Source organism: Octopus bimaculoides, chromosome 19, assembly GCF_001194135.2.
Source record: "Octopus bimaculoides isolate UCB-OBI-ISO-001 chromosome 19, ASM119413v2, whole genome shotgun sequence".
Classification (NCBI taxonomy): domain Eukaryota; kingdom Metazoa; phylum Mollusca; class Cephalopoda; order Octopoda; family Octopodidae; genus Octopus; species Octopus bimaculoides.
Window position 1 is genome coordinate 28,037,444 of NC_068999.1, and position 11,288 is coordinate 28,048,731.

Consider the following 11,288-nt stretch of genomic DNA (forward strand, 5'->3'; position numbering starts at 1 on the left):
ATATATATATATATATATATATATATATATATATATATATACATATATATATATATATATAATACATATATATAATATATAATACATATATATAATATATATTTATATATATAATATAAGTGGTGTGGTATACTCCGAGCCAAGAAATAGGTGGATAAGATGAATGAGGTAGTCAGAGTGTGCTTTGACTAGTTTTACAAAACAGGCCTCTGGAATTTTGTGATGCAAATGACCAAATGATCTGCAATACCAATTTCAGGAAACCTGCCAGTCACTCGATAACTTATCAATCTGGTGGCGAAGTTAACCAGGTGAACTTCATTCTCTCAGAAAGCAAGGGTGAAATAGTGGTGGAATAGTGTAGTTGACGGCCATTCAAGCAAAGAAACAAGAAGAGTGGTAGTAGCAGAAAACTATATCGGGTAGCTAGAAGGGAAGTGAAAACCCAAGGAGAAGCAGAAAGGAAGAAGTTTGCCAATGTCCATTGGTCTTAGGACCAGAGGTTTGAGGTGTTTCAGATTGCAAGACATTATGTTAGAGAAAATCGCTATGTGGTAAGATGGATGATGACTCACTTGCAGTCAGTGATTCTGCAAAGAAGGAGGCTTGGAAGTGCCACTATGAAAGGTTGCTAAATATAGGGGATGCATGGGAGAAGGAGAGTCTCCCAAATGTGAACCCAACAGAGGGATCAGCTATCCTAATAGGCAATAGCTTGGTAGATAAAAGCAATTTAGGATATGAAAACAGGGAAAGCCCTCAGACCATCAGGAATCACTGCTGAAATGCTTAAAATATCTGGCAGAGAGGGATACGGTCTAGTCACCCTTATAGTTAATCAGGATGTCCACGAAGAAGTCATCCTCAATGACTAGTGTATCAGCATTATAGTCAACTACTACAAAAGTAAAGATGACACCTTAGACAGAAATAACAGAGGGATCAAATTGTTGGACCAGGTAATGAAAGTTAAAGAGAGAGAGTAATAGCTTAACTAATTAGGAAGAGAGTTAGTCTAGATGAGAGGCTTTATTCCTGGTAAGGCAGCTACAGGAGAGGTAACCAAAAATAAACTGCTAAGAATAGATAAGTGACTGGTGAGAGTTGTACAAGCCATGTACAGGGATGTTGTTAGGAAGGTAAAAGTTAGCAATGAATTTAGTGTATAGACAGGAGTTCACCAGGAATCAGTTCTTAGACTAGTCTTGTTCATCATAGTCCTTCAGGCAATAACAAAGGAATTTAAGACAAGCTGCCCTTGAGAGCTCCACTATGCTGATGACCTTGTTCTTACAGCTGAATCACTACCAGGAGTAGAGAGGAAATTTCAGGTGTGGAAGCAAGGACTGGAATCAAAGGGCTTTAGAGTCAATTTAGCAAAAACCAAAGTCTTAGTAAGTAAGAAGAGACAAATCACAACTCTCTTCAGGGAGATGGCCCTGCTTGATATGTAGAAAAGGTTTTGATAGAAACTCCATACGGCATATGGCAGTGGAACATGACTGTGATGGCTTGAAAGAAATGAAGCTAGTATGCTCTGCTGGATGTGCAATGTTAGTGTGCACTTATGACAGAATGTAAGTGTTTTATGAGAAAAATGAGGTACAAGAGGCATCAGATGTAGTGTGCAAGAGAGAAGACTGTGCTGGTATGGCCACGTAATACATATGGACGAGGACAGCTGTGTAAAGAAGTGTTGATCTCTAACTGTGGAGGGAACCTGTGGAAAAGGAAGATGTGGGATGAGGTGGTAAAATATGATCTTCAGATGTTGAGTCTCACAGAGGCAATTACAAGTGACTGAGACTTTTGACGACTTGCTGTGCGTGAAAAGACACATCAGGCTCAGTGAAATCATAATTGTGGTCAGTGCTGGTGACATGCAAAAGGAACCTGGTACACTCTGTGGAATGGCTGGCATCAGGAAAGGTATCCACCAGTAGAAACCAAGCCAAAACAGATTGGAACCTGATGCAACTCTCTTGCTTACCAGTTCCAGTCAAACCATCTAAGCATGGAAAATGGATGTATGATGATGATGACAACTACACTCATTTACCAATGTGTGTTCTCCCCAATCCAACATCTATTTCCATCCCCAAATTCATAAACCTAATAGCTCATTTTTCTGCTAGTAACAGCCCCATCAAACTAATATCCAAGTATCTTTCATCTCAAGTTGCTTCCCTCTTGTTTTACATCTATAACACCAACCACACCCTCCATCTTCAATTCTTTTACCTTCCTTTCTAACCCTTCCAGTTTTCTCTTCACTGTGGGTATCAAATCTCTCTACCCTAATATCCTCTACATTAACTGCCTCCTAGCCCTTCGATACTTCTTCACCCCCAATATTCTCTGCCTGCCTGTACAAGTGTTCATTCTAAACTGTTTCTCTTTCAGAGCTGAGGTAACCGGAATCACTATGGAGACAAGGATAGGACCTCGCTACACCAACCTGTTTGTCAACTGTACCCAAAGCCCAAATTTTCTCAGTTTACTGGTGCTACCCCAGAGCTATACAGACATTATAAAGATGACTGTATTGGTACCATCTCCCTCTTTCACCATTTCCATGAAGTCACCTCTATCTTCTTGGAGGGCTTCCTCTTTCTGGTTATTTCTCCTACCATCAACCACCTCAATCATACTCTCATCACTGACACTTTCAATATATCCACCAACTTCCACTCCTTACCTGACTTTTTTCATCTCAACCCACTCACACTTAATGTGTCATCTCCTACTCTCAATTCCTGTCTCTCCAACTGTGGCCATGACTCTGAGTCCCACTCCCATTATATGATCTGTCTCTTCATTCAACAAGGATATCTTTTACTCTATTTTAAACCACTCTCACTGGTATCTGCCAAGTTGATTGCATTTCTGTAGTCTTGTTCCACACCCCAGCTACTTTCTTGTGAGCCATCTACCTCCAGCCTGAACCTGTTATCTGAACTAGCCCACCTTTTGCCTCATCCAAGCATGTCTGCAACCATGTGGCTTACTGGTCTATGTCTGTAGCTTATTCCTCTCCTCTCCTTGTGCACCCATTCAAATCTATCATTTGTTCCCAGTGCCCCATTACAACACCTGTTTGTTCCTCATCGACACCACCTCCCTCACTGAATATGCCAAATCAGGTCAAAGGAAAAGTACTACTGATGTTCCCTTCCTAGTAAGGCAACTTCAGAAGTATTCAACCAAAAGTAAAGCAGTGTACTTGGCTTTAGGAGACAGCCTTTGAGAGGGTTCCTCCTTCCTGATCTGGCGACCACTGTGGAAGCTTGGGGCAGATGAATGGCAGGTGAGAGTTAGCTAGCAATGAGTACAGCAACAAATTGAGCATGCAAGTAAGAGTTCACCAAGGCTTGAGTCTCAGTCTTCTATTATTTCTGATTGTCCTCCCGGCCATAACAGAAGGGTTTAAGATTGGTTACCCATGAAAATTTTTCTATGTTCATGACTTTGTTCACATAGCTGAATATATAGTAGAATTAGAAAAGAAATTTCAGGTATGGAAACAGAACTCAGAATCAAATGGCCTTAAAGTCAGTCTAGAAAAGACTCTAGTAAGCAGGAAAACAGACAGGACTCTAGTCCTTTTAGGTAAATGGCCCTGTTTGGTATGTAAAAAAGGCGTAGGAAGAAATTTCTTACTGTGTACCCAGTGCAACTTTGATCACACAAGAATTGCAGTGAAATCAAAGTAAGATTAACAGAGAACGTAAACTTTCTTTGTGGCAGATGTGCAGGTGCAATAAACACTAAACACATAGGAAATATATTTTCATGAATATCCAGGAGGATCCTTAGCAGTAGCTGATTGTTTCTGTTAAGTGACCATTAAGTCACTTAAGTAACAGTGGAGGAGAATTTTCTGAAAGTATAGTTACCAGAATAAGAATTGGAGAAAGTTCAGAGAGCTATTACCTCTGTTGGTAACAAAAGCTTCACTCTCAGGGTGAAAGGCATATTGTACAATGTTTGTATACAAACAGTAATGCTAGTGAAATGTGGACTTGAATGCAGTGGGCATGCAAATACTAGCAAGAAATGAAGCTAGTATGCTCCACTGGTGGTATAACATTAGTGTGTATGTACAACAAAATGTAAATGTGCTGAGAGAAAAATTGGCATAAGCAGCATTAGATGTAGTGTACAAAAGGGAAGACTACTGGTATGACTACTGATGTATATGGATGAGGAAAATTTCATAAATAAATTCTATTCACATTGCAAAATGTAAATGAAACTTGTGAAAGAAGAAGATGTAGGGCGAATTAGTGAAGACTGACTTCAGGTTGCTGAAGCTCATGGAAATGACAAAGGATGAAGATGATAGACAATTCGCTGTACTCAAAAGGATCTATTCACCTCAGCCAAAATATGGCCCTATAAGCATATTGTTAACATCTATACCCCTGCACCAAATCTATATCTGTTAATCCTTCCTCACAAATTATCTTCATAACGTCCATCCATCCTTTACCCCTCTAACTATGGCACTATTCCCTCAGTTACTGTAATTATGTAAGAGTAAAACCGCACATATTCCATTCCCACTTATGTGCTGCCAGTTATCCCTCCCCTTGGAACCAGTTCTCTTGCTACCATCTTGCACTCTCAACATCATCCTTTACCATTTTATTTTCCACTGGATGCTACTTTATCCTAAACACCCACTCATATCTACCATTAACATCTCTCTTTTTATCTCTCACTCTATCCAACCCTACATGCCACTGGCCTCCATCTCTGTCACTATGCATCTTCTCTCTCCTGCCACATCACACCATCTCTTTATTTCACGTTTATCTACTGTTCTCTCCCTATTCTCTCTTTATCCACCTTCTTGTATCTTGACAGGATACCCTGATACCTCATCTCCACTATCCCTGCTCTCTTTTCTGCTGGGTTAGCCATGTATCTCCTCTACAAGCTGCCTGTTCCCATCTCTCTACCATACTTCAGCTTCTGAAGACCTGGCACAAAGGAACCTCCTTCAATACTGAAACCCCACTCTGACAAAGATAATGTCTTGTGAGTTACTAGTACTAGAGTCATGAGAAAATCACCCAGTTCACTCTATAAATTGGCTGGCATTAGGAAGGGCATCAAATTGTAGCAATTATGCCAAAGCACATATTGCAGTCCACTTCATTTATCTGACTCATCTGATCTTATAGGACTATCCAATGCATTCCAACACGGAATGATGATGATGTAACATAAAACTTTAGTTTATATGCATAAGGGAATACATAAATAAATATAAACAAGTGTACATGTGTATATGTATACACACACACACACAAGATGCAGGCATGTTTGTGTGGTTAAGAAGTGCACTTTACAACCATGTGGCCTTAAGTTCAGTCCCACTGAAACATTTCTTCAGTTGGCCAATGTCATGTAAATGAAATTGCTAAACACTAACTGCACAGAAGCTTATCATGCACGTATGTGTGTATGCAAGCTATTACCACTTTTCACTTAAGATCATCTGACCAAAAAACTCCAGGAATACGAGAGTAGGCTGAAAAGTTCATAAGTTGATTATGAAGAAGTGATGCTAGAGCTGCAAAATTTTACATGCATTAATTTCAACTCTTCTTATTAATAGCTACATTGCTTCTTTCTAGGTAAACTGACATCTGACTTCAAAGAGGACTTCAAAAGTAAGTAGTAGCAACTTCTCTTGAAAATGGACAAAATTTGGCATTGTGGTGTTATCAAGTATCTGCAGGAAAAGGGTTTAGACCCCAAACAAGGCTTATGCCATTTCAACAGCAGGAAAAGTGATGGTCTCAGTTTTTTGGGATGCAAAAAGCATTGTGTTTATTGACTATTTTCAAAAGGGCCACACCACCAATGGAGAGCATTATGCCAACTTGCTGAGGCAGTTATGAAAAGCAATCAAGACCAAATGCCCAAGAAGGGGTCTTGTTTCATAAGAACAATGCTACAGCACTCAAGTCCTTGCTTTCAATGGCTACTATGCATGACTGTGACTTGAACTGGTTGATCAAATTCCTTGTTCTCCAGATTTGGCCCCATATGACTATGACCTGTCCTTCAACATGAAAAAAACACTTGGCAAGGAACCAATATTGCAGTGATGATAATGTCATATCTGCTGTTGATGACTTTTTTTGACCAACAAGATGAAAGCTGCTTCACCAATGGGATCTAAACACTGATCACAGCCGATTTCTTCTAAGAACAATGAGAAACAGAGAGGAGAAGAGAGAGAAAGAAAAGAATTGAAACCAGAACAAGAGTGTTACTTTATTTATCAACCCTAAAAGGATGAAAGGCAAAGTTTATCTTGGTTGTATTTGCATGGACTGCAAGGGGGACTATGTTGAAAAATAAACCTCATTTGATCCCATTCAATGTGAGTATTTTGGTCAGCCTATGAACTTTTCAGCTGACCATCATAAAAACACCCCTACTTGTAAAACAACAAATAGCAGGTGGCAGAAAGAGCATCAGACCATAAAAATACTGCTTCACATATGTATCGACCTAACCTATGGTAGTATAGGCAGACATAAAATGAATGAGCAAATGATGTGTGTGTGTGTGTATCAGTAGACAATGAAGTTCAACAGAGTTATCCAGGTCATCAGAGCTTGTCAAACTGTCCAGTGCATGGTAGCATTGAAGAATGTTATACACACACAAACACACATGCACATGCGCGCGTGCACACACACACACACAATGCCATGAACCCTCAACTATTGATGGAATTGTTGAGGCACCTTAGTGGCTTATGACATGTTTTAGATATTTTTAGACCTTGCAGAGTTAATCTCTCTCCAGGTTTGATCTCAGTCAGTTTCTTCGAAAAACAGTGAGAAACAGAGTGGGGATACAGAGAAAGAGAAGAACTGAAACCAGAACAAAAGTGTTACTTTATTCATCAACCCTAAAAGGATGAAAGGCAAAGTTTATTTTGCTTGTATTTGAACTCAGAGCACAGTGAGCTGAAATAAAAACTACAAGACACTCTGATGCTCTAATGACTGTAACACATGCATATCTATATATGTGTACATATATATGTGTGTGTGTGAATACAAAAGGTCCTGGAAGGGGAGAAAGATTGGGTATTCCTATGTAGCACTCAACCCACTACTGGATTCCAGTCAGTCATTATCATCATCATCGTTTAACATCTAAATTCCATGCTGGCATGAGTTGGATAGTCTGACAGAAGCTGACCAGGAAGAAGACTGCAGCAGACTTCTATGTCAGTTTTGGCATGGTTTTTATGGCTGGATGCCTTTCCAGATGGCAACCACTTTGCAGTGTGAACTGGATGATTTTTACATGGCACCAGCATTGGCAGGATCACCAGGTGACTTATAAGATAAAGAATCTTTGAGAGTGGTGGGGGTATTGAAGGTGATCTTGTGTCTGATGATGAAAGGTTAGTGTGACAGAGATAAAAACAGGTGTCTTGCTGTAGAGGAGGTACATGGTTACCTGAAGGGAGGGAGAGAGGAGGAGAGAGAGAGGAGGAGAGAGAGAGAATGAAGGCAGAAACAGGTGTGCTGCAGTAGAGGAGATACATGGTTACCCAGCCAGAGGAAAGAGCAAGGGAAAGAGAGAGTGGAAGACAGCAGAGAGAGCAGGAGAGAGATGGTGGCAAAGAGCCAGGGTATACTCACAAGGAACAGGGATCAGAGCACAGATGGGATGGTAGAATAAGGAAGAGAGAGATCAATGGTGGCAAGTGTCAGGGCATACCCTCAAGGTATGGAGGTCATAATCTAAGTGGCAGGGTATTGTCAAGAAAAGCATGAGTAGGGACTGGGGGTGGGGAATGCTGTGACTGGTGAGAACTTGGGTATATAGAGGGTGGTGAGAATAACAACAATACAATGAGCAGGGCAATGAGGACAGGATTAGGGAGAGGGAGATAATCATAATGTATGAAGAGGAAAAGTGAGGAAGAGAAAAGATGCAGTTTGGAAGAGGATATGTAGTTCGGGTTGTTGGGGTTTAGAAAATCCAGGTTTCACAATAGTAAAACTGTTGTGTGAGTTTAGCAAAGAGTAAAATATAATACAAATAAGAAAACAAAGAAAGATTTTAACATATCGTTAATGACCAGCTACAATTATTTCTGTACCAACTCTGCTTCAATGCCAGTTCACGCAAAAGTTCCAAGTGAAAGTTTATGAAATATTTGCATTTTTAAACATTAGAGTGGCACTTCACACCTGCACCAAAGGTGCATTCCTACATTGTACATCTGCCAGGCTTTGTGTTTTGTTTATATTGAGAGGAAACAAAAAGTAAAGACAAAAAATGTAAATAGATTGTGAAAAGATGGAAAGCGCAAGTACAGTGTCACTACCAAAGCAGATAAAAGTATGATTAGGGGATAAAAAGCAGTTGAAAGAGAAGAGGATGATGAAGAAAAGGGAGAAGGAAGGAGGAGAAATAGAAGAGAGAAAAGAAAAAGATGAGGGTCAAGTACGTCTTGTTCTTGTTCTTCTACTACTTCTTCATTCCCTAACCATACGTTATCTGCTTTGGTTTTGACACTGTACTTGCTCTGTCCATCTTTTCTGGGGCACTACCAGTATTCTTTTTTTTTTTTTTTTTTTTTTTTTGTTATTTGGCTTAAATACTTATCAGTATTATGAGAGTAGACAGATACAGAAAGGGATGCAGATATAATAGTTATTTAGTTAGCTAGATAGTTAGGTGCATAGGTGAGTCTACAAATATCTCAACAAAAACACAGATAGAGAGATATAACTTTTAGCACACTGATTTGCACCTAGAATTTTCCCCTGCTACTGCATTATTTTTGAGGGAGCAAAAAAACATGAGCACCTACAGTTTTAAAATTATTATAACTTTCTTTATAATGCATGTACTGACATGATTTTTGTGTATACTATAAAGTAATGGGTGAGTAATATTTTGATGTAATGCATTTTGTTCTGTATGCATGTGTTGACATTGAAAATACAAAAAAAAAACAAAACAAAAAAACGTGTTGATATACTATTAACATAACTTGATGACTGTCTATGGAGTTCCGGTGTGCAATCTACTTTGTAATCTATCAGACTATGGAAGCAGGGGTGTGGGCAGAGTACCACATTATATTTTCTGCAGATGGTGGTGAAGCATGATCTTTGAACTTTGAACCTTACAGAGGCAATGACTAGTGACTGAGACCATTGGTGATGTGCTCTGCTTAAGAGGACCTGTCAAGCCAAGTGCACCCATGCCGGTGGCACATAAAGAAATCAACCTTTGAACGCTGAACCTGACAGAGGTAAAGTGGCAGAATTTCTTTTGAGTGTTGGGCCTCATGGAGGTGCGGTGGCTGAGTTCCTTTTGAACATTGTGCCTCATGGAGGCAAAGTGGCCAAGTTCCTTTTGAGTGTTGGGCCTCATGGAGGCAATGACCAAGACTTTTGGTATTATGTTGTGCTTGAGAAGAAGACCCATCAAACTGAGTAGTTATGGCAGATGCCGGTGTCACACAACTGGCACCCAAGCCGGTGGCATGTAAAAGCACCCATTACACTCTCAAAGTGGTTGGTGTTAGGAAGGGCATCCAGCCGTAGAAAACCATGCCAAATCAAACTGGAGCCTGGCACAGCCTTCCGACATGCCAACCCAGTCAAACTGTCCAACCCATGCTAACATGGACAACGAACATTAAATGATAATGATGATGATGATGAACTGGATTTGGTGATGCCTTTTCTCTCTGTTTGAACACACAGCACAATCTGGGCAAAGGTCTGCCAGATTTTAGGCACTTGAGGTTTATAATAAGGTGGTGTTCTGTTAACACCAGCTTCTCTAAGGGAGGGGCTTCTGATTTCCTACCTTTCCTGTGAGACACACCTGACTAGTAGCCTTCCAGCAGAGAATGTACAATTTTGAGCATTAACCCAGTGAGCTGGCTTGGCTTTCCAGAGGATGAGGGCATTGCAGAAACATATTTCAAAAAAGTAAAAGAAAATTTTCTTTCACCACTTAGTAGTGCAGCATCATGCAGTATGTCATTTGCTAGTCTGCTCTGTCTATCTGCTCCCTCCACATAAGGTTTGTACACAATCCTGGTATGATCTTCATAATGCTTTGAAACTTCTTTTCTGAAGGTCTCAGCAGAGTGGGCAGTTGTCAAAAGATTCACAGGACTTTTCTTTTGTCATATCAAGAAATGTACAAAATGTGTCCATCCCTGTATGTGATGGGGGATTGCCTGCTCAGAGTCTTGCTGCTTTGGTTTCATTGGGTACAACACCAACTGCCCTTGGTGCCTGGGCTGTTTCTCAGTGCAAGTACAGCTGTCAATTGTACATGTACCCAGTTTTTGTATCAGCTAGTTCCCAGGTTTACAGGCCCCATTTGGCTGGTTTTGCTGGCATGTATATTAGTAAGTTTGTTCTTCTTTTGAAAGGAATCACACTTTCATCCACTGAAAGTTTCTTTCCAGGATGAAAGTATGCTCAGGGTGGTTTCTTGGTTTTGTCATCGAGTTGTCTGAAAGATGGTAAAACGACAGGATTCTCAGACATCTGTCTCCTGCCATGATGTATCTGAAGTCTAGCATCTTAATAAAGTCTTCAGTCAGCTAATAAATATAATTCAAATGATGAGTGTTTGGTGAGTCCCATCAAAAGTAAAATTGCAATAGATGCCTTCATTTTTTCAACAGTGGTATCCTTCCACATGTTGATATATGAGTAGGTGCTAGCATTTTCCCTTCTCTTCTCCTTCAACTGACTGGCATATATATTTGTCTCATTGGCAAACTAAGTTATAATTTCATCATTAAAGAAGAGACGAAAGAGTTGTCCGTTAAAAATACCATCAGGTGCCTCCTTGGGGGCTAGTATTTTCCTTAAAATCAGCCAACCATGGATGATAGTATCCACTCGGTACATCATTCACAAGATCAATAGAAGCACAGTTTCTGTCCTCACCATCGCTTCAAATCATTTCACTATTGATATCTGCCTGAGTAAATCCTTCAAAATTGACATCTGAATCAGAATTAAACAAGATTTCTTCCAGAAAAGCTTCATCAAATGCAGGAATGGCTATTGTCATTCTGTAAAAAAAAACTAAAAAAAAACAGCAATCAAATTAAAAGCTTGTGTATCTAGTGATGAGTAAATAAACAATGAAAATGGTGTTATAAAATAGAAGTTTAACTATTTATCATTATAAATATACAGGGATTAGCAATTGAGTTGCTTCTCCAACATACTGAAAATTTAGAAATAGCAGTCAAA

At 39.7% G+C, this 11,288-nt stretch overlaps 1 long non-coding RNA gene across 3 annotated transcripts in view; it reads right to left on the reverse strand.

Moving 5' to 3' along the window:
* Positions 1 to 128: 128 nt before the first annotated feature.
* The window catches only part of LOC128250078 (uncharacterized), a 75,054-nt gene continuing 63,894 nt past the window's right edge, over positions 129 to 11,288 (reverse strand). For all 3 annotated transcript variants that reach the window (XR_008266199.1, XR_008266200.1, XR_008266198.1), the window contains one exon: positions 129 to 11,117. This is a non-coding gene — a long non-coding RNA (uncharacterized LOC128250078). The remainder of the gene's footprint in view (positions 11,118 to 11,288) is intronic.